This window comes from Lactuca virosa, chromosome 2 (genome assembly GCF_052849685.1).
Source record: "Lactuca virosa cultivar CGN04683 chromosome 2, Lactuca_virosa_CGN04683_v6, whole genome shotgun sequence".
NCBI classification, from domain to species: Eukaryota; Viridiplantae; Streptophyta; class Magnoliopsida; order Asterales; family Asteraceae; genus Lactuca; species Lactuca virosa.
In genome coordinates this window covers 175,453,586-175,478,995 of record NC_136427.1, presented here as the reverse complement: position 1 = coordinate 175,478,995, position 25,410 = coordinate 175,453,586, and the positions used below count along the sequence as shown (strand labels likewise).

The following is a 25,410-nucleotide window of genomic DNA, read 5'->3' as shown; positions in this document are numbered from 1 at the left end:
ATTACTATGATATTCAAACTTTTGTACCATTACCGTACTAAGATTGCTCAATTGGTATGATACTACCAACCAAACATGTTGGCTACCAAATATATTGGCTACCAACTTTCTTGGTTCGGTTGGTAACATATTGGTTGGTTTTCGGTGGTACAATTTTGACAGCCCTACATACTTATTTAAATGACTTGAATTATAGTATACTACAACTTGTCATGTAATAAAAGAAAACATAGTCTAATATATATATATATATATATATATATATATATATATATATATATATATATATATATATATAAAAGTCGAAAACATCGCTTATTAAAATAAGTTTTATCTCTAAAACATAATTCATATATGACATTTTTAAATATATACCGTCAATATAAATATAATATAAATATATAGGAGAATTTAGTAGGTAGAATTTTGAAAAGTTATGACAATATAAATATATTATAGAATATTTCAAATATACCAACAATATAAATATAAATAACTAAATGACAATGTAATAGTTAATTATAATATTATATAGAAATTTGTAGAATTATGAAAATTTCAACTTTTATTAGTTATTTACTTAATTAATATTTTTTTATAAAACTATTCAACTACACTACCTATTACTTTATTACTCAATTTGAATCCTTTGTATCAATGAGAATTTAAAGGATTTGTCATCCAAATCCGAATGAATATGAATCTATAATGCGTTTGATTAACATGTAATGGAATGGTCAATCATAAATAATCATCGAGTCTTCATGGTTGTAGAGAAAAGACGATGAACATAACAATGACATTAAAAGTTGTGGCAACTGAATATTATACCTGCCAATAATTTTTATTCTTTCAATCTAAAACACTATGTCAAAGACGATCCAATATAAAAACAATTCTTTAATGTGTTTTTTTTGCGTTAAATAAAAAATTTATATTTTTAATTAAATAACTATAGCCACCTATGAAGCAAAAAAGAACTATTGTGAAGCAGACAAACAATTGAAGGAAACAAAAATGTAAAAGTGAATCTTGGATGTAGAGAAGAAGGTGATGAACAAAACATAACCCATACACTATTTTAATTTCGTCGAGTGTAGCAACATTTCAAACAACTTCTAGTAGCATTCGTGAACCAAATTACAACACTTTTTGCAACTTTGAACTTCTAACAATATGCTCCTCCAATTTAATAAAATTGAACACTACAATGGTATTCGACTCCACACGACATATTTCATCATTGATTTTTTTTTATAAATTAGGACATATTTAGAACTCAAATTATACACTAATATGTTTTTTTTTTTCTCATAATAACGTCCTAGTAGTATCTGAAGTACCATTCTATTTTAAGCAATGTAGATATATGTTAAACAAAACTTATATCATTGTATTTTACAAGCTTTTGTATATTTTATGCAACCTTATTATTATGTTTCTATCCAATATTCAAACATTTTACTTCATTCCCATGTATATTTCTTCCATTTCTCATTTGTCTCACTATATTACTTAATAGCAATCTACATTGGATTCTTGTGAGATATTTGTACTATCACATGTAATGTTGCACTGTTATCATCCAAGTACATCTTATGACATGTATACATATAGTTTTCATCTTTTCCGGTCATGTAAATCATGAAAAAGATTAATACCTAAGTGAATCAAATTTTCTCACGTTATTGCATAATAGTATACTTTTCCTTTTTCTCCATTTCTTATATAATCACTTGTATATTCACACTTTTTATTGTAACATGTATTACAAAATCCCAAAGTGAAATTTCTATAGTAGTATCACCAATAAACCCTTCTTAGACCATTTATCATTTTTCTTATTCGTCTTACTTTATTTTCTGATTTGTTGCATATAACCAACTTATTCTTATATCTTAGAAACATTAAGTTTATAATATTCTTACAAAATTTATATTAATATTATGATGAACTAAATCACTTATTTCAATTCCATTTTTGCCCATTTATGCAAAATAACAATGTACTTTACATTTTCCACAATTAATTTCAATTTGTCTTATCGTTTTCACATCTTAAACACTCCAAGGTATATTATGGTTTGTCGAAACTTATTTCTCACTTCCAGATGATATTTAATTCATATTTTACCTTTACTCACTACTTGTCCCTAATTCATTTTTTAAGGGATAATGACTTAAAAGGGTAATATATTTTTCGATTTGTACACATTTAGTCACGGAGTTTTTTTTCGTCCACATTTGCCCCTTTAACCTATTTAACTGTACACATTCAATCCTAATGACCGGCTAGGTAAGCCGAAAAAATGACTTAATAGGGTAATATATTTCTCACATTGTACAAATTTAGTCCTTCATTTTTTTTGCACATTTAGTCCTTAATATTTTTTTGTTGTAAAATAAATCCTTGTTGTTTTTATACACATTCAATACTTATGAACGGTTTCTTTAGGTTTTTCTCATGACATCCTACATATAACAATCATTAATGAGGTGTTCGGGGTTGTTCATGCTTATGACTACTGCGGCCTCGATTGCTTGGTGCTTAGGTCTTGTGCTCAGAATGTTATAACTTTTTCATACAATATAAGATTTTAACAATCTTTATATCTACGTATTTATATTTGAGTCTACTACAATTTTCGTTTAGATTACTCCTGTTAAAAAGTAATATATGTTCACTTACGATTTTATAAAAAACGTTCATACACACATTCATAAAGAACACATGTATATAAAGAAAGTAAGTAAAAATATATTACTTTTTAACGAAAGTAATCTAAACGAAAGTTGTAGTAGACTTAAATATGAACATGTGGATATAAAGATCGTTAAAATATGAGATTGTATGAAGAAGTTACAACGTTCTGAACACAAGACATAAGCCATACCACAATACGTAAACAACCACACAGCTTAGATTACTCTCGTTAAAAAGTAATATATTTTTACTTACGAATTTATAAAAAAAACATTCATACATATATATTCATAAAAAACACATGTATATAAAGATCGTAAGTAAAAATATATTACTTTTTAACGGGAGCAATCTAAACGAATGTTATAGTAGACTCAAATACGAACGGGTAGATATACAGATCGTTAAAATCCGAGATCGTATGAAGTAGTTACAACGTTCAGAACACAACAAATACGAATGTGTGGATATAAAGATCGTTAAAATCCGGGATCGTATGAAGAAGTCACGACGTTCATAACACAAGATCTAAGCGAAACACAAGACCTAAGCAACCAAGCAACTGAGGCTGCAGTGACCACAAGCATCAACAACCCCGAACACCTCATTAATGATTTTCCCACGTAGAATGTCGTGAGAAAAACCTAAAGAAATCGGTCATAAGTACTGAATGTGTACAAAAACAACAAAGACTTAATTTACAACAAAACAAATATTAAGGACTAAATGTGCAAAAAAACATTAAGGACTAAATGTGTACAAAATGAGAAATATATTACCCTATTAAGTCATTTTTTTTCGGTTTACCTAGAATAGCCTGTCATACGGATTGAATATGTACAGTTAAACAAGTTGAAGGGGAAAATGTGGACAAAAAAAACTTAGTGACCAAATGTATACAAATCGAAAAGTATATTATCCTTTCAAGTCATTATCCTTTTTTTAAGAACCTTGAAATGCCGACACATCTCATAAGCTTTAACCGTTACACTTAATATCTTAATATCATGAAATTCTTATATATATATATATATATATATATATATATATATATATATATATATATATATATATATATTAAAGATGACCAACTCATTGAATAGTGAAGTTATGTACTTTTTGGCGGAAATGGTCCGCCGTTTATGTATGTGTGTTCAAATCATGTTTAGGGTCATTTTATGTCAATATTTGTATTGTTTGTTCGTATTTAGGGTCATTTTATGTCAATATTCGTATACTTTGTGGACACACGTGTTGATCATCGTTTGGATTTATCCCTTCTGGATCTTTCCACCGCCTCCTTATCCAATATCCCTTTTCATCTTTGTCTACTGATTTCGTCAAATGTGCGATGTTTCTCATCTAAAGTGGACAAGATTTATCACCGGAGAAGCCACCTGACTTTCTTCTCCAGGTGCTTATAAGAAGATTGAAGTTTGAGAGTCTTCAAGCTATTCTTGGAAGTATAAAAAGCCTCAGACCCAGTTCTGCTCGGACATTCCTTCTCCTATCATTGGCTGTGGTGTTGATGGGGTAAATAAAGAGGCATCGTAGCAGCGACGGGCGCCGGTGGAGGGGGTCTGCCAGTTCCCACCGCCTCTTTTATCAGGTTCACCTCCATCGACCTTTCCTTCCCCTTTTTCTGCAATCGATTTGGTTTCGTATTCTAAAATTGTCAACACCGCCATCGCTCATGCTTCATCTCTCATCTTTACCCAGCTAATCACAAGACGTAAGCTCCTAACCGCCATCGGCGAGACCCTAGGAACGAGAATTGTGAGGTAGCGTCACATGTCCTCATTCCGATTCTCCAGTCACTGCCTCCACTGCAGGTAAACTTCTTCTACATATTTTCATTGTTTCACCTTTGAACAAGTTCTTACATTTTTAATTTTAACAGAGGAGGATGGTGGTGTTTCCTACAGTGAGAAAAGGTAAGTTTTCTTGCGAAGCTGTTTTTCATTATCTGATTTTTATTCTTTCTTTCCTGGATTTTGACTGATTTACAACCATACTTGGATTTTTTTTAATGGCAAGATTACCATTTTCTTACTGCACACAACGTGTTTGACAAAATGCCACATTGAAGATTTTCTTCATTGATTGCCTTTAATTGTCAGGTTTGTATTTGTCTATTTTGTGGTTCTTTTTTGGCGTGGTGTTTCACAAGATGTTGGCAAGGTTAATACAATGTAGTTGCTATTTCATTTTGTACTTATGTAATGTTTTTCTGCTCTTAGTTGTTTGATTTTTAGATTTACAAACTCAAGGATCCTATAATCAAAGGATTGACAGTGGTGAAAAATAAAGATAGTTGGTATTTATTTTGGTAAAAATTTGGATTAAAAATTGAATTTTTGAATAGTAAAACGGATAGTTTCTTGAAATTTGACTTGAATTCAAATAACAATAATAATATTTTTTTTCCATAATTGGAGTTTGAAATTTGACATGCAGTACCAACCATGGAACGATCTAATGATGAAGAGGAAGATGCTGATTTTGGTGGTGATTCTGAAGGTTTGTTTTCTCACTATTTTTTTCTCTATTAAAATAGTTGTCAATATATGGAATTTATTTTGAATATAATGCCTGTTTGGTTGCAATATTTGATGTGTTACCATGTTGTTGACTAAGATCCACCATAGATTGATGAACTGATACTCAGAATTTTGTCTATATCTATCTGCTACTGAATTAGGATTCTACGGTATGATCCGGACAACGGATGTTGATTTACGGATTTAATTTTATCTGTTAATAGGGATTTTGTTCTGTTACATGTATAAGTCGTTTCCCATTAAGGATTTTACCCATGCGTGCATTTGGTGCTGAATTACTTTAACCATTGAACCAGGTACCAAATATAAGTCATGAAATGCAATTTGTAGACTGAGTAATGCTATTGAGTAAAAAAATGCAACTCTTTACTTCTGGTAATTTAATTGACCAACTTCTATATTTCTTCGATCAAAATTTTAATTTTTCTTCTTTTCAATGAATTTGTTTGACTCATGCCATTTTTTTTCTTTGATTTCAGATTGGTTTGGATTGCCTCTCACCGATTATGTTCCCGTGCTCTTCTCCTGTCTCTCTCTCTCTCTCTCTCTCTCTCTCTCTCTCTTATAGTTACAAATTTTTGATTCTAACATTTTTGGACCAAACTGCCCCTGCGTACTGTTTCCATAGATAAAAATTTTGATTTTAAGATTTTTGGACGAAACTGCCCCTGCATATTGTTTTTAAACATAAAAAAATTGTTTTTAACAGTTTTAGACCAAACTGCCCCTGCATACTAATTTTAAAATTAATTTTTTTATTTTAACAGTTTTGGACGAAAATGCCCTTGCATAATGTTTTTATACTTAAAAAAATTTGAATTTAACAATTTTGGATGACACAACTCTTGCATATCGTTTTTAAAGTTAATCTTTTTTTGATTTCAACGGTTTTGAACTGAGATTGATGTTGAATATATTTAAGTAGTAAATTGAGTAAATAGCGATATACTTTGCATTTTGTTTTTATTCCTTTACCAAAAAACAAAGTACATAGTCATTTTTTGTTTTTCCATCTTTAGGTGCTAAATGCAATAAATAGCAACGAGCTTTGAATTTACACATTTTTTCGGTTTTTTTTGTAATTTCTTTTATTTTTTTTTTCCAAAAACCAAACTACATTGCTATTAGGTGCATTTTCCGTTTTTACGAGTAAAATGACCCAAATGGCAACATACTTTCAGTTTATATGTATTTTTTTTTTCCATTTTTACGAGTGAAATGACCCGAGTGCATTCTCATTTAGGAAAGAAGAACCATGGATACACCAGCCGTCGGATTTAATCTCCGATTTCACAACTTCACCATTCTTTAAGGTAACTTCTATACCATGTTTGTTTTTTTGTTGTCTAAGATTACATTTTCTAATTTTGTTTTTATTTTTTATTGTTGCACAACAGCTGTTCGCTGGAATACCTACATGAATCTACATGTCAAGAATGAAGCTTTTTTTAGGTGAATTTGTCACCGCCATTTTTCGTTGATTTGTAGTATCACCAGGTAACTTTTGTTAATTTTTATGTTCCTTTTACTATGTTTAATATATAGATTTTGAATGAACATTAATAGATCATGCATTTGGGAAATTGAGTTTATGAAAATACTTTTTTTTTCAGGGGTAGCTGTTGCCTGGAAAGCTGCAAATGTGAAAACTGGAACTACAGTGGTCGTATTTGGACTAGGTGCAATTAGGCAAGCTGTATGATTCTTATGAACTTATATAAATGATTCTTATGAACTTATATAAAGACACAACTTTAAAAGGGCCCATAACAGGAAAATGGGACAGTGTATGTTTTTTAAATCGACTTGCCCCATAACAATATTCAAACTATAAACAAATAGTTGCTCAAATGACATTTACAATGAACAAACAACGGAAAAAATTGTCGCATCCGACCCCCGCAACGCGGGGGTCCTCACCTAGTTATAAATTATAGTATGTTACAAATACATATCCCTTAAGAGGATTCCATCATCGACATGAAAACATGATACTAAGGGTATTCTTTCCACATGTATTTCCCTGAACTTCCAAATGAAACATTTGTAACTGTATTCATGATCATGTTGCTATTTCGATACTTTTAATTTATATTCTAAAGGACAATAATATGATCATTATGTATCCATTTATTCTATCATTGACCCCTTTCTTAAAAGTTTACTTTCATCTTTTTACTATCTTATAATCAAGCTTAGTTCTATAACTCATGAGACATTTTCATTTCCAATAGTGATTAAAGATCACTTATAACTTGATTAATATTTCTTTTTATTCTTCAATATATATAATATGATATCAATTTATTTCTATTTCCAATATAAAATTTATTTTCTTAAATGTCAAGTCTATCAAATTCTTATAAGTGTGCAATTTCCAATGCTAAGTTTTGGATTCCGATGATTAGTAACTAACATGATGCATTAATATGTTGATATTAGGTTCATTTGTTCTATCATTTATTGTAACACCTATTTCTATTAACTAATAATATCAAGAGGGATGTCATACTTTTATAAGTTGAATAAAAGGTTAATGTAACAGCCCAAAAACCAGGATAAAATTTTTCATTTAAAAAAAAAGAGTTATAAGCATTACATTGTTCCAAAACCATCACATAATAACAATGTCAAATCGTCAAAGTATAATATCAAAAAGTGTGGAAAATAGTGAGGGGAGAATGTTGCGACATCACGTCGGGCCCTTCCCCTTAGTACCAGAAGTACCTGAAACCAAAAATATAAATTGTAAGCAAAAGCTTAGTGAGTTTCCCCAAAGTATCACATACCAATATAAATAAGTTAGTGATATGGGCCAAATCATAGTCTTACAAGTATTTTCTTGCCGAGGGCCAAATACTGGTCTTCCATACAGGTGCCAGGGGCCAGATCCTGGTCTTTCATACAGATTGTCAGGGGCCACATCCTGGTCCTTCATACAATTGCCAGGGGCCACAAATCATGAAAGATACATAAATTGATAAAAACAAATGTTTATGACTTTATTCGTGTTTCATGCATCTGTGTACAAACATAAAGTATACTTTCTGTGTGGTGTAGATGGATACCATAATCACTTAACAAGTATGATGTCTCCTAGCTCTTTATCTGGAACAATTAGGAAGAAATTTGGTAACATCAGTAAGTTGAAAAGGCTACATAAATGAAAACATAATGGTTTTCAAGTTAGTTTATAACTCAATCATGAGATTGTAGGCTATGAATTTGGCTAGCATTAAGTCACTGTGAATTCATGTAGAATCGTGTCATATACCTAACATTGACGACTTTATTAAGTCAACCGGAGGCACCGTCTCCTAGATGGCTTCGAATTCCGATGATCGGACGAAAATTCAACTTGGAATCCGGAGTAGAACACATAAACGGTAGGCTGGAAACGAACTCAAACGACAAGGCGTTAAGGTTTAGCAATTAATTCCAGATTTGGACGACGGTGGTGTTTATTTTGGGGAAAACCGGGAGAGTCGATAAGCGATCGATCGACGAAGGAGGTGGAGATGATGCGACAACAGCGTCGGAGATCAATGAGTGTGGATTTGCAGTAGCCGATGAAGGGAGGAGGGAGGCGATCGATGAATGAGGGAGTCATCTTTGATCATTTATAAAGAGAGAAGAGAGAGAGAGAGAGAGAGAGAGAGAGAGAGAGAGAGAGAGAGAGAGAGAGAGAGAGAGTATTTTGGTAATTTTTTCATTTAATTGGCAATTGAAATTTTGTTTTGTTTTTTGGATTGATATTTTTATACCAGATATAACCCTAAGGTCTATTGATAAAAACCTAAAATGTCATTAAATTCACTTATATTTACAATTATGCCATCTTTAATCTAAGCCATCAAAATTTTGATTTAACCGTCCACTTTTAGTTCTTGGGTTCTTGGGAAACTATGAGTTTTCAAATGATCTTTCTTATATATATATATATATATATATATATATATATATATATATATATATATATATATATATATATATATATATATATATATATATATATATATATATATATATATATATGAGACGGTTCACGTGAGATTTTTAAAAAAATAGAGATCTTAAAATTCAACTTCAATCACATATTTCCAATTTGCCGTTTTAACGCTCTAGCGTACCGACAACAACGATGTATGCCTAATCATAAATGATTATATGGCGAAGAGGTATAATCATATATGATTATACATGTTTATACATATGTGTCTAATCATAAATGATTATACATATTATATGGAAAACAAAAAACACAAAAAAATCTTAGAAACCTTAAAAATACATAAAAAAATATTTTGAGATCACAAATCTTTTCTTTTTTGACTTTAAATAAGTAAAAATCGTTGAAATTCTTTTTGGAAAATACCAAAATATATATATATATATATATATATATATATATATATATATATATATATATATATATATTGGTATTTTTTTCACCGAATTTAACCTAAAAGTAGTGATTTTAACTAATATAAAGTTAAAAAAAAAATTTATGATCTAAAATTATTATTTTTTTTATGTATTTTTAGGGTTTCTAGGGTTCTTTGCTTCTCTCTCCATATATATATATATATATATATATATATATATATATATATATATATATATATATATATATATATGTATGTATGTATTTTTTTGTTATTTTGTATAGAACAGAAATACCGCTACAATAAGGATTTGATTTATTTTATTTTTCTTTTTTTGCAAAAAGAATAATTTTGGACCACAAGGACCGTATTTGCAGTTTGTTAAATAAATTTTATGGATGCTGATCCGCACACAACAGTTTTTAGCCGTACACAACAATTTGTGTTTTATATGTTTGTACCGTATAACTCTATAAAACATAAATTGTTGTGTATAACCAAAAATTATTGTGTACGGATCAATGCAGTATTTTCTTAAAATATAATATCATGAAATAGTTATATATTTAACGAAATGATTTTAAATATGCAAAATTATTTTTCAGCAAATTTTCAATTAATTTATGGTAAATGAGGGCTTTACAAATCTTTTGAGAATTTTCTGTTGTTCCGAATGTTGAAGATATTAGTGATTATGCAACAAACCCTACCACAAGGATTGTCGTTTCACAAAAAAAATGAATTGTTTATTATTTTAAAAATACCAAATCCTTTTAGTATATGGCACCTGAAGGTTTTTGTAGTGAATATTAATCATTAGGTAATTTAATAAAATTAAGGAAACCATTTACAAAGTGCTGTATTATCTCTTAATGATTATGAGAAAAAATAGTTATCTCAAGATAATTCTCTTTTTATTTGAGTTATTTTAGTTAATAGAGACGATGAAATTAAGATTATGGAATAAAAAATGTCGATTTTGAAGAAAATTGCATTGATTTGACGATGGGGTTTTCAGATAAATCTTATTTTTATAAATATTTTGGAAAAATATTTGTATGTGAGGCCAAGGCCATGTGAGGTCTTTATTCTGCAGTTCGTTTCCGACAATTCACATGTGGCTTTTTCCCCAGCTCTCATGCAATATTGCCCCTCAAACCACTATAAAACTAAAAAAAATTGGACTTTTAATAATTTTAAACATATAAATTAAGACTGAAGTATAAAGATTGAAATACGATAAATTTTGAACAGTATATAAAATACGAAATATTATCGGTCAAGTGGTTTATTTTAAAAAGTTTTATTGTTACCGACATGAACATCCACTATGTGACAATTAGGGTTGTTTGATAGAAAGCCAATAATTCAATGTTGAACCAATAAAAGGTCTGGATGATTTAGAGACATGCATGATCATGTCTTATTTGGTAAGGTTGTTAAAAGGATATAATGAATGAAAAAGTTATTGTATAATTAATGAAAAAAGTTATTGTTTTAACCTTCTGACAAAAACAACCTCAAAATACAAAAAAAATACAAAAAGCACTAGTAATTATTTTATTTTCATCAATTTAATATATATTAATAAAGCGTTTCATCTTCAAAACACGATGAGCAGAAGTCTAATTTTTAAAGAGACTCATCCCAAATTGAACCAAAGATATGCTTATAAATTTCACTAGAACATGTAACGATGAAGGAACCCATTATTATTCAAATTATTAGCCCAATCCCACGAAAATAACCACCATAAATTTTAAGTATATTCGTCCAAAAAGGATATATTTTTTTTTCAACATCAACAGAACATCTACTCTTTTTATAGGATTTCACAAACAGATCAAACTTCTAAATCAAACCTCAAAGAAACCAAATAAAGCTTCAATTAATGCAAGGGAAAGTATCATAACAACCTAAGTTGAAGATCAATACAAACTGTTCCAAAAACACAAGATCAGCAACATAGAAAACAATTATCCAAAATAAAAAAAAACAAATATCGAAATATCAAATTTACGCAGAACGAGAAGGAACCCGTGAAAGTACTTAAAGTAAATTGATCAAATTCAAAGGTAATATTTTAATCGTATATACTAAAATCAAGAAAGTGATCATGTTTATTGACTTGTCGGTAAAGACGTAGGAAAAGCGATATCAATCGCTTCCAAACTTTAAACAAAATATCAATCGGAATTCTAAACTTTAAACAACCACATCTGCAAAATGTGTTGGGATGAGCTCCAACAAAATATTAATCGCTTCCATAGGGAAAGAAGATGGTGGCAGATGGTTGTGGGGAGGGAGTAGGGTGGCGACACCGCGACGGTCATTGTGGGGAAGGAGGAAGGGGGGAGGGGGGTGGTAGTTGTGGGGAAGGGAAATGGTGGGGATGAATGCTTTCTATTAGGAAGGAATAATAAAAGTGTAAATGATAATAATATTAATAACATATAAATAAATAATTAAATATATAAAGATAACATTAAAAATGTTAAGTTAAAGGTAAAGGCAAAATGGAATAACATAAAATATTGAAAATGTCAAAATATAAGACATAGGGACTAATAATTTCATTATGGTAGTAACTAAGGGCAACCGGACAATTCACGAAGATTGAACCGTTGGATCATTGTGATTTTTGGCCTGAAGATTTCTAATACATATACGAAGGTTTTGACAGGAGGTTGAGATACTGACTGTCGATTAAGGCTGAATTTTTTGTAAGTTTTTCTAATCTTCTTTTAGCCACCAATCAACCACAATGAACAACAGACACCTTAGGTTGCCAGATTTCACACCACACGACCACCCTGTTGGTGGTTGTGGTTTTCCCTCGTGTTAATCTCAAAAGAAGGTTTCTTGTCCATGTACTTAATGCATTAAGTTAAGCCAAACCCTAGTTCTAGACTTATGATTTTATATGAAGAAATCTTGCTATCATAAAGATTAATTTTATCCCTAAACCCCTTATATAGGTTCTTAATACATGACTTAAAGTCTTTTTAAAGTGTACTAATATATTGTAACACCCCGTTTCACTTTACAATATAATTTATTATAATCGGCTGTTTACGAAATTCAAAGTGAAAATACATTGCGTTCTAGCCAAAGTAATTCATACGAAAGTTATAGTAGATGAAAATACAAACCCGTGAATATAAAGAACGACACAATCTAACATCGTGTGAAGAAGTTATGAATTTCGGAAGATCACAGTATGAAGAAGTTATAAATCTTGGAAGATCATTTCAGTGAATCTATTTAGATAGTATTATAAAGGTCGTTTATTCGTTTAGTTATTATAAGGGGGCTTAATGAAAATAGTTCAACTATAAATAAGAGCTCAAGTCTCCTCATTTGCTACACCATTCTCTCTTCAAACATAAATTTCTCCTCTCACCCTCGAGCATTTCGATCTCTCATGATTCGAATTCTCGCTCTTTAGTTTAATTAGCGAAACTCTGGAAGTTTCGATAGGAGAAAAGAAACTAGGCGTCGAATACCTGCTCACGGATATTCAGACTTCGTCAAAATCAAGTAAGTTATACTTACTCCTACTTATAGCGGATTATAGTCATAATCAATGTTATGAGCCTATGAGTATCGGATTAGTCATTAATTCCAGTTAAATGTTATGACTGGTATACTTACGGGAGAGGTGTCTAGGTTAGACACGTTGGGATGGTTGTTGGATTTCAGAAAAACTATATGCTAAAATCGTCCTGCATCCCGAGTGTCTTGAATGGCTAAGCCTGATTTGATAGCCATGATAGTTTATTTGGTATTAGAGAAGAATCTAAATATTAGTCATTACGCTCAAATAGTTAATAACCAGTATAATATATTACAGGTTGATATGTATTGGTCAAGCTGTCTGCAAAGCTACCTATATAGCTGCTTCAAGGACTGTTCAAGTGATTTTTCTCACTATACTTTATACTACAATATGTATCCTCTGTATGTTAGGATGCAGTTGCACTGCAGTATGCTGTTAGGCAAGTAGACTAGTTTAGTAAGTTGCATGTTGTGTTCGACTGGGTTTGTTTGTTTGTGTGTGTATATATATATATATATATATATATATATATATATATATATATATATATATATATATATATATAAGGAATTGACGGCGAATGGTGGTAAGCCGCGAGCCTATAGACTTGTGTTGATGACGGAACGTCGATACGCCGTCAGTCCAGACACAGACGTTATCGAAGAAATGGAAAAAGGTCACGAGCCATGGTTGTATGCATTGTATATATATATATATTATGATATGTGATATCGTGGAGAACTCACTAAGATTTGGCTTACAGTTGTTGATTAACTGTTTTACATATACTTTTTCAGATCGTATGAAGGGAAAGACTTGACTGTACATGCGCATCGACATCATGTTTAAGATTTCTGCATGTTTTATGTCCTACTCTTATTTGAATAGTTAGGACTATGGTTTGACTATGATTGAACACAATGGGAGTTTTATATTACATTTGAAAATTATATTTTACAATGTTAGACAAATGAGTTTTATATTACTGTTGGGAACGAATATTATTAGTATACTCTACTATGAAAAATGAAATTTTATTATGAAAACTCGGGTCTTTACAAGTTGGTATTAGATCCCTGGTTTGACGGATTTGAATGAACTCGTGTGTGATTCCAAACTCAAAATAAGGACATGAGAATTTTTACAAAAGAAAGAATTTATAATACTTTTTAGAAAATGGTTTTATACATACTATTTTAGAAAAGGAATAATTTACTGGGATTTTTATAAAAGAAGTTTGTACAAAAAGGAATGGATGTGGTGCGTACAGTCAGCCGAAGCTCCGAAAGGAAAATGATTCCCAAAATATCCATACTTGTTATATATATATATATATATATATATATATATATATATATATATATATATATATATATATATATATATATATATATATATATTGATAAGAGAACTGTTAGAAATACATGCTAGTATGTAGGGCAAGGATCTTTTCAGGAATTACATGATAAAACTGCCTGACACTTGATATGCATTATAGCCAGGAATTGTTTTGTATCTGTTGCTTGGAACCTTTATTGATATTAGTTAACTATTAGGAAAATGGATTAGGTGACATGCTCCTAGAATTAAATTGATTTATAATGCTTGATCTGGCTCTATTTCTCAATTCTTGTCTGAGTCTAACCATTGTAGTTTAGGATCTTTCAGTCGAAAGGCTGTTTAATTTTAGTGGCATGTAATTGTATTCGTCAAATAATTAGTTGACATTATTAGAACTTTCTTCATCGACTGATAGCAGGGAGAGATAGGATTCCCATTGACCTAGGAAAGTGATTGAATATGATATTTCGGGCATATGTATGGAGGAATCCTAGAAGGAGGGTCTAGGAAACTTAATATGTGTTTGGTAAAGCACATAGTTATGGTTAGGGCGCATGGTTGAGATGAAAAAAATCCTAATGAAGTCTAGGAAGGATTGTCGTATGTGCTCGTTTAGACACGCACATGTATGTTAAACTGCTTTGTGGTAGCCATGTGTAGTGACTGTGGAACTTTAAGGCAATTGTGGGAATGAGTATATATAGGTATGGAAGGTAGTATAGACCTGCACTACCGGAAGCACATGATATGTACTTAGATCAGGATGAGTCACAAGGTTACTAAGGCACTAGTAGAGGAGTTGATAGTATGGGTAGCACTATGAATTCGTTTTACTTTATTTTTCGTCATTTTCTACGTCATGGAAATGACTATTGGAATGGTTTGAGTTCGGGCCCAGGTGGCTATGATGGATCGAGTTCGGGTAGTGCAGAACTACGTGAAAGAATCGATTGGTTCTGAGGTATCGAAGATCTTGTTTGATATAGTACTGAATTTAGCCACGAGAATACTGAAGGAGGTGATCAAGATGATCGACATGAGAATTGCAGCCTTTATTGGGGGCTAGAGTTGCTATCTGATGTGATGTGGTGGTGTATCGACCTCCCATATACAAAGGAGGAAGGAGCAGGTTGTTAGCACAAAATGGATAATAAAGAATGTAGGTGTCTTATGTGTTGGTGTTTATCTCGTGGAGGCAAGTGTCTAGCTTGCTAAATACGTTTTGCGTTGTGCAATAAAGGAACGATAGGATGTGACCGCTGTTCTTGTAGCCGAGGTAGATGCACTAGAGGAACAATAGGATGTGACCGCTCAGTCTGCTCTTGTAGCCGAGGTAGAGACCTTATCTAAGGTTGAGTTTACAACCCAATTTAGGAAGGAGTAGGTGTCTCTGGTGAAGGCCGAGTGTATGACTCGAGAGTTGGGATTATAGGTCCAACAGAGGATGAAGAGCAAGTGCCAGTTTGGGCACCACTGGTAGCTAGGAAGTTCAAGAGTTTGATACTCGTTTAGAAAGGTCATAGAAGTTGTGTTTATTGTAGAGAATATGGAAAGACAAGACACATGAGAATATTGGTTTGCCTTTACATCTAAATACTTGAGATGTGGTCAGGAGGGTCATTACAGAAGGGTCAGTTGGAACGTGACAAGGTTTATTGTCCCAGAGAAGAGGGAGAGATAGTATTAAGTTCACCAACCGTTGTTGTTGGTTGTAATTTCCATTATGTTGGTAATGCCCTCTTGTACCATTTTGTTATAAGTATGTGTTAGTTGACGACTTTGTTCTTGTCGTGATCTTATTCGGGTTTGGTAAAGTAATGTGAAAAGATCACTCGTTGTGGGCACAAGCAATAATGCTACGTTGGGAGCGTCAAATTCATTGATATGATAATCAGAAGTTTCTTCCAAGTCGAAAGAGAGCTACAAATCACATAGGCAGAGCCAGCTTGGGCTTTGATCGGTTGTGGGAAGTAGAAGATGATGGTTCAAACCCTAGTGGGAGAGAACCAACTATTCGGGGTAGAAGTGCAAAGGGAAACTTGACTTTGGTTTTGACGCTAAGGTCCAAAAAGCAGTTGTACACGTAGGTCGGGATTATTAAATTCGGTTTTTGCTAAGCGAGTGAAAGAAGAAGGAAGTCTTCTACTAGGAAATCTTTAGGCTAACAATTTTCTCAATGTACTTCTCAAGAAATGGTTAGACTTTCCTTCCAAGTGTCAGGTAGGATTTAGGAGTTAACTGAATTCCTAGGAACGACTCAGATAGTCAAAAGAACCATATCGATTCATGCCTTCAAGGATGTAGGAATTCACTTAGTCGAGTTGGTTACCATCGAGAGCGTCGAGTGCTTCATGTAGAAGGAATATGGACCAATCGAGGTGTGCATCACACTTAGAGAGTTTGGATAATCTCGCACTAAGGATTTGGTTATCCTATGAAAAGGATTCACAGTGGTATGGTCGATGTAAGACGATAATGTATTTTCTTCGCATGATCTTTTAAAGTTGTCAATTTATGTGGGTATAGGTAGAATAAATGACGACTAAAAGGGGATCATGTGGGATGGACTATGTCCATTAAAAGAGGAAGTAATACCATTCGAGGTTTGCTGATGTATTAGCGGTATACATAGGATTGGGGGGTCGAGTCATTGATCCATGTTCAATCAATCAGTCTTGATGTTATCTTCGACAACTAAAGTTATTCTAGGCCTGCTACCATGAAGTGGTAAGGTTCCTGGTAAGGGAGCGACTATTTTTCAATTATGTCAAGTGTTACCTTGGTTGCGGGAGGCTTAGTTTCAGGACGCCTCGCCAATTGGTTTGGTATCATGATTATACCCTTTAGGGTTTTGTCTGCAATTCAGTTAAGGGGTTCTGAAGATTACCTCTGGTAATAAGAGTTGTTGTATGTCAACATGGTATCCTTATAGATATGTTCAGACTTTTCAAGTATTTTGGTGCATGGTTCGGTTGGTGTAATATAGTGCACAGAGGATCGTAGGTGACTAGTGTAAGTTTTCCTTGACACGCTCATTCAACTAAGAGTTATGTTCGATTGATAGATCTTCAAGTGAGTGTCTTAAGGGTTGCACGTGATCTGAATGATATAGCCTAAGAACTCTTGGTCCGATTTTACTACATGGTTCTTGTATGCTTATTGCTTTCGAGCAGGAACAAGCATTCGACTGTATATCTTGCTTCCTGACTACGTACAGCTATGTATTTGTCTGGTAATGCTTCAATATTTTTGGCTTTGAAGTAATATTTTGTTTACTAGATATGCATTTGTGGGTTATAATCGATCTATAGATTTCGAGTGTTGACATCATAATAGTTTGATGTAAGGCGACAATTAGACTTTAGCATCCATTGTTGTATCGATGACAGGCCTCAGGTCAGTTTTAGCCTCAAGATGCTACGTAGCGGAGGCATGTTGCGTTTGATATATTTCAAGGAGGGAGGATTATGATTGGGTTCCTTTAGGTCGGTGGGATGACGGTTGCGAGCCTGCAGACCCACCGAGGTGTTTGTCGTGAGTCTTTAGGTCTGATGTAGGATGAAGACAAGAGTGGCGGTGCGCCGTGAGACGATAGTCCCAGTAGTTGGATGACATCACAACCTATCGTGAACCTACATGTGTGCAATTTGCTCAATCGAAAGTTTTTTTTGATGCGGGTAAAGTTGTTAGAGCCTTGTAGGAAGGATAGTGATTACCTAGTGTTCATTATGATTTGGTGGTTTGGAAAAATAAGAGCCTTATCAAGAGTCAGTTACCGGTGTTGGAGTATTGGTTCTAGAAGTTTTTAAACCAGTGAGTTCTCTTTAGTAACCTACAATGATTTTAGGTTGTTAAGCACCTAAACTAGGTGAAAAGACTCGTTGCAATGTAAGGTTGTGAGTTGTTAGGGAAGGTATACCTTGGAAAGGTGTTGTTTTGATAGGAATTTAGGACGATGTACCAGAAGCCCTTTATGAACGATTTGCGCCAGGTACTCGTTTATGGTGGGATTAGTAGTATTCCTCGTCAAAGGAATGTATCAACATCCTACATCAAGAAGTGATCATTAGTTGTAGAGTATAAATTCTAGAAGTTCATATCGATGAGTTCCCGATTTTGGGAGACTTCGCAAAGAGTTCTTGGATAGGTGTGAGGAAGAAAACGAAGTGTATTGGTTGGTTAAGTACATATGGGTGGAATGGATATGGCTGGATTAGCTAGGTTCTGAGTTGGTCTGAAAAACCCCGAGGAGATGGCGCGTAAGCATTATCTTGAAATTAAGTCAAAGTCAGATTCCGGTGACGAAATCCTTGTAATTGGGGGAGAGTTGTAACACCCTGTTTTCACTTACAGTATAATTTATTATAAACGTTTGTTTATGAAATACAAAGTGAAAATACGTTGCATTCTAGCCAAAGTAATTCATACGAAAGTTATAGTAGATGAAAATATGAACCCATAAGTATAAAGAACGACAAATCTGACATCGTATGAAGAAGTTATGAATTTCGGAAGATCATTTCACTATATAAATATAAATATTGTTTATATAAAATGAAAGCGAAATATATTATGTTTTAGGTGAATTAGCCTAAATGAAAGTTGTAGTACTCGTAATTACGAAGCCGAGGATATAAAGAACATCGAAAATGAAGCTCGTATGCAAAAGTTACGATTATCTGAAGACAACGACAAAATAGTGGGTTGCGAACCAGCACCCTGCTCCATACAAAGATATTTTCGGTGATCAATAAAACACTTTAATAAATTATAGAATTACATATTACACCCTTAAACTGTTAAACTTTTTCCATTTCTTACCCTATGTAGCTTCAAATAATTATACAAGAATATTTATGTAGTAAAATAAAGTATAATTTATATATATGCATACACATATATACATATACATAGTCTTTAGAAAAGTATCGACAATGCAGCCGATATAAGACTAATATTGAGTACTTTCGATATTAGTTTAATACAAATATTAGTGAATCTATTTAAATAGTATTATTAAGGGTCCTTTAGTCATTAAGTTATTATAAGTGGGCCTTATGAAAATAGTTCAATTATAAATAAGAGCTCAATTCTCCTCATTTGTTACACCATTCTTTCTTCAAATGAGAATTTATCCTCTCACCATCGATCCTTTCGGTCCCTCGTGATTCGAATTCAAATTCTGTAATTTAATTAGCGAAACTCTGGAAGTTTCGATAGAAGAAAAGAAACTTGGCGTCGGATTTTTGCTCGCGGATATTCAGACTTCGTCAAAATCAAGTAAGTTATACTTACTCCTACATATAACGGATTATTGTCATAATCACTTTTATGAAGCTATGAGTACCAGATTAGTCATTAATTCCAGTTAAATGTTATGATTTGATCTACTTATTGGCGAGGTGTCTAGGATAGACACGTTGGCATGGTTGTTAGATTTCAGAAAAGTTATATACTGAAATGGTCCTGCCTCCCGACTGTCTTGACTGACCGATCTATAGTTGATAGCCAAGTGAAGATAAATATTAGTCGTTACGATCAAATATTTATTCACTGGTATAGTATATTACTGGTTGATATGTATTGGTCAAGATGTCTATAAAGCTACCTACGTAGCTGCTTCAAGGACTGTTCAAGTGATTTTTCTCACTATAATTTATACTACAATATGCATCGTCTATATGTTAGGATGTAGTTGCACTATAATATGATGTTAGGCAAGTAGACTAGTTTAGCGAGTTGCCTGTTGTGTTGGATTGGGTTTGTGTGTGTGTGTGTGTGTATATATATATATATATATATATATATATATATATATATATATATATATAAGGAGTTGACGGTGGAACAATGGTAGGCTGCGAGCTTATAGAATCGTGTTGACAATGGAATGATGATACGCCATGTAAGGTCACACCTTATGATCTGATGAGGCAAACACTCTACACTATCTGTCAGCATCAACTACATTGACAACGCCAACATATCAAGCTTATCAGCATCAACGTATAACGTAGTTATTCTATGTAATCTTCTGTATATTAGGTAATGATATAGATAAGTATAGAATATATCACAGATCCGATATGTTTGTGAGAAGATCGGTTCTTAGTATAGATTAGAAACAATCCCTTTGATCTTTGGATTAATATGTATAGATTAGTATATATACAATATTAGGGTGAACCCTAATGTTGCACAACTTGGTGTCATAATCGTCTTTGTGACAACCGTCTTCTTGGTGATGACAAAACCTATTTCTTGGTGAAAGAAACAACTTGGAGAACTCTCTTTGTCTTTTAATCTCTGTTCTTTATTTTTCGTTGTTTAGGTTTCTCTTTAGTCTTTTTACTTGAAGTGTATTCGATCGATACAAACCTTCAATTGGGATCAGAGAAGGTTTGTGATACACTCAATTAGTCATGTCAATCTCCCTCACTCCAAAATCAACTGCCTGCAAAAAGATTTATCGATTTGATCAACAAAACTTTTCTACTTGGAAATCAAAGGCCATGGAAGCTCTCAAGTTCATGGACTTTGACATGCTCGATGTTATTAATAAAGGTCCTATCGTCGCTATGCACAAATCAACCAATGATGGTGCTTTTGGTAGTAAGCTGAAAGGGAAATCTATTCCCGGATACAACAAGGAAGAGAAAAGGATGCTAAATCTTGATGTAAAGGCGAGAACTGCTATTGGAAACTCACTTCCTTTTTATGTCTATCATTTGGTCCAAAACTGCTCAACCGCTCAAGAGATGATGATCACTTTATAATAATCTTTTGAAAAGGAAAACTCCTTAGACGATGAAGGTAAGTATCTCATGGCTAAGATTATTGAATCTCACACTGACGATTTACATGACAACGTTGGAACCCTTGATGTTGATCTTCCTCACCCTTTTAAGGATCTCAAGTCAGAATGCGATGATACCTCAACGTATCAGTTAAAGAATCTTGTTGATTTTTCTTCTGTTGATCATATGGAAAAGGATGACACAATCGATCTCTTGTGTTTTGATTTATTTTTCTCAAATAAACAAAAATTTGCTCTTAGTATTGAGTTAAAGAAACTCAAGGAAAAAAATCTCTTTTCTCGAAATATATTTTTCTATATTAAAAAGGGAAAACACATGTATCTCGCTGACTAATAATTTTCTTCACACTGAAAAATAAAAGGTTGTTGATCATTCTAAATGCATTAAACTTATTTTAAAAAATTGGGTATCTTCTCACTTTAATGTCACAAGAATTATTAATGCTCAGATTCCAGATCAGAGTGAGAAAATTCTTGGAGGTGATATAAAATGTGTTGTTTCCTTAAACAAAGTTGTTGAGACTAAGCAAACCTTTTATATAGCTGACTGTTTAAAAGAAGATTTTAAGTGTAGATTTGTGAGTTCTTACTTTATAAATCAAACTTTAATTGATACTCACTTCTTTACTTATTCTAATGACATTACTAAATGTGTTTCTAAATTATCTACTCTTGATCCTTCTCACCAACCTTCTCGTCGTGAGTATGTTCTTCCTTCCACTAAAATTTTACTAAAGTTTCTTATATGTAATGGTGAAGTTCATTCTGTGAACAAAATTATTTGCATGTTTCCTTAGTGCTCAGTTAGCAAATATGAACCTGAAGATCAATCAAAGTCTTCTACTTCTGATGAATCTTCAATGCATGAAAAAGCAATATGTGAGCATACCATCGATGACATTCCTTGTTCCAGAACTAAATCAAGAACTCTTAAATCAAAAAATCAAAGTTCTCCAGACTCAGCAGTTGAAAAGAAATCAAAATCATATGTTAAGGGAAAGAATTATGGAATCAAAGTTTGTTATCGATGTGGTGATTCCTCTTACAAAGTCAGCGAGTGCACTTTTGAAAATAATTCTGTTCACGCTTACAACATCATGACTCACAATGATAAGTCGATCAAAAAGGGAAACTCGTTGAACTGTCTCCCTGATGACTGTTATAATGTCTTTTCTTGAGCGACCCTTTGCAAATGGGATAGTGTATATTGTGTACATTTTTGTTTGTTTGTTTGTTTGTTTGTTTTTTTTTGTTTTAGGGCTTCTTGTATATCTCAGTTTCAGGGTAAAGAGCATATTTGGTATTTACACAGCAGATGCTCAAGACATATGATCGGTTTCAAGTCACTTTTGGAAGACTTTATAAAGAAAGATGATCCGATTGTTACGTATGGAGATAATGGCAAGGGAGCTACGAAGGGTTTTGGATATATCAAGTGCAACTCACTTGTTTTAAAGAATGTCTCTTATGTGAAAGGTCTTCAGCATAATCTCATTTCTATCAGTCAACTATGTGACGGTGGCTACGAAGTTCTCCTAAACAAGAGAGAAGGAAAGGTTTTTGATCAAAAGAATGTCATTGTTCTTACTGCAAATCGATAAAACGACATCTATGTTCTGGATATGTTTTCTTCTAACAATTCTCTTCGTTGTTGCTTCTTTTCTCGTGCTCAATCTCATCTATATTGGATTTGGAACAAGAGGCTATCGCATGTGAACTTCAAGAACATTTCGAAGATTGCAGGGAATCAGCTCGTAATGGGAATTCCTAAAGTGCAGTTTGTCAAGGACAAGCTGTGATTAACATGTGAAAAGGGGAAGAAAACCAAGTCTTCCTTCAAGCCAAAGTTTTGCTCTTCTATAGTCAAACCTCTTCATCTTCTTCACATGGATCTGTTTGGACCAGTTCTGGTTAAGTCAAGGGATGGAAAGAAATACACTATTGTCATTGTGGATGAATTTCAAGGTTTACATGGGTTGTCTTTTTAAGGAAGAAGAGTCATGCCGCTGATGAAATCATTGCCCTCATTAAGCAGCTGGAAGTACTCTATGATCACAAAGTAAGGCAATTACGTAGTGATCATGGAACTGAATTCAGAAACTCCTCTGTTGATGATTTTTTCTCAATCTCAAGAATTTCTCAGAACTTTTTGGCAGTTAGAACTCCTCAGCAAAATGGTATTTCAGAGAGAAGAAATAGAACTCTCATTGAAGCTGGAAGAACTATGGTCTTTGAAGTTGTTCTTTCCTTGTCATTTTGGGATGAAGCTGTCAACAGAACTTGCTACATCCAAAACTGGTCTATCATTTTTAAGCATCATGTGAAAAATGATTATGAGCTACTAAAAGGAAGGAAACTAGACATCTCTTATTTTCATGTGTTTGGATGTGTTTGTTACATCTTGAATCAAAGAGATCAATGTTCGAAGTTTAAAGCTAAAGCCGATGAAGGAGTTTTTCTAGGTTACTCCAACGTATCCAAGGCTTTCAGGGTATCCAATTTTTTAAGGCAAATTGTTGAAGAAACAATTCATGTTAACTTTGATGAAGAGTCATTCATTTATGATCGAGTTGATCACTCCTCATCAATTCTGAATGAACTTACTAACAATCCCTCTGATCCCGTTCTTAATTTTTTTCCAAGTGACGCTGAGCCCGTTGTACCAAACGTTGACCAATTAATCAGTTCAAAACCTATCTCTAAAGATCAGGCTACCATCAAATCAAAATGACTCTGCTCAAAGTAGTACAATCGAAAGTTCAAATCCAAGAATCCTCAGAGATCATCCTGAATCACAAATCATTGGAGATGTAAATTCTGGAATTCTCACCCGCAACAGAGTCAGCAACAACTTCTGCATGTTTTTTTAATTTCGTCTCAATGATTGAACCAAAAAATGTCGTTGATGCATTGAAAGAGGCTGACTGGATCAAGGCTATGTAGAATGAGCTGAATGAATTTCAAAGACATCGTGAGTGGACGATTGTTCCAAAACCTCAAGGGAAGATTTGATGGGTTTTGAGCATTCTAACACTCCTATGGTGTGCATGCAACCCTAGAAACCTTGGATCTATGTTTTCACTATTATACATGCAAAATTTTATTTTTCCAAGGTTTCATCCTAACTAGCATATGATTGGGGTATATGTAATATAAAAACTAGTAGAATGACATACCTTTATTGTAGCTTGGATTCCTTAAGACCTTGTGAGCCTATCACCCCCAAATGTGATGCCTCAAATGCTTCACACAACACCACCAACAACTTGGAATAACTTGAGAGAAGATTGATATGCACCAAATCGGCTAGCCCTCACTAGAATCACTTAAGTGCCGATTTTACAAGGATGAGGCTTCTTTATATAGTATGCATATTAGGGTTACACCATGTAACTCATGTCTTTCCATATTCCTCATGATCCATGGGTTTTAGACTCCATGGAGTATCCATGGGTAACCACATGGGTTTAGCCCAACATGAAGAACTATGGATCATAAGCCCACTATATAAGAATGAATGATTTACCAAATCAATCCCCATTTATTTAATTAATCTCTTTTGATCACAAAATTAATTCCAAACTAATTCTTGATCAATACTAATTAAATAATTCATATTAATATATTAGAACTTATAATATATTAATAAACCATAAATATCCTCTTCTTATAAAAGTCTATCTAAATTGTCCCAATGCCATGTAACCCAAATGGACCATGCCAAGTCGGGTCAAGTACATACCAAATATAGTTATGGACTTAGACACCTTATCCAAAAGTCTCCCATTTGGATAAGTCTAATAACTATAGCTGAAAGTATGACTTCAGAATCCGACCAGCAATCGTAGCTCTTTCAAAGTCTCGTGGAACTAAGTTGTGCCATTTTAGATAAGTGATCACATAATCCTCTGTTCAAGATATTAGCCGGACAAATACATGGAACAACGTCGTACTTATTGTCCAACAGTTTTTTTCCCGATTTCCGATTTGTTTGACATAAAACTTAATCGAACACATCAATTCAGTTCTCACCGGGCCCGACAC

At 33.0% G+C, this 25,410-nt stretch overlaps 2 long non-coding RNA genes across 3 annotated transcripts; both read left to right on the top strand.

Annotated features, from left to right (window-relative positions):
• The first annotated feature begins 4,424 nt into the window (after positions 1–4,424).
• LOC145156635 (uncharacterized) lies at positions 4,425–5,925 on the top strand. 2 transcript variants are annotated; one of them, XR_013736834.1, is made up of 6 exons: positions 4,425–4,535; positions 4,604–4,637; positions 4,741–4,823; positions 5,142–5,223; positions 5,561–5,639; positions 5,744–5,925. It is a non-coding gene; the product is annotated as an uncharacterized LOC145156635 (long non-coding RNA). The 2 variants fall into 2 exon arrangements; XR_013736833.1 differs by lacking the exons at positions 4,425–4,535; positions 4,604–4,637; positions 4,741–4,823; positions 5,561–5,639; positions 5,744–5,925 and adding exons at positions 4,846–5,032; positions 5,468–5,517.
• A 505-nt stretch (positions 5,926–6,430) lies between these two features.
• On the top strand, positions 6,431–7,016 carry LOC145156634 (uncharacterized). Its single transcript, XR_013736832.1, has 3 exons — positions 6,431–6,577; positions 6,662–6,761; positions 6,878–7,016. It is a non-coding gene; the product is annotated as an uncharacterized LOC145156634 (long non-coding RNA).
• The last annotated feature ends 18,394 nt before the right edge of the window (positions 7,017–25,410 follow it).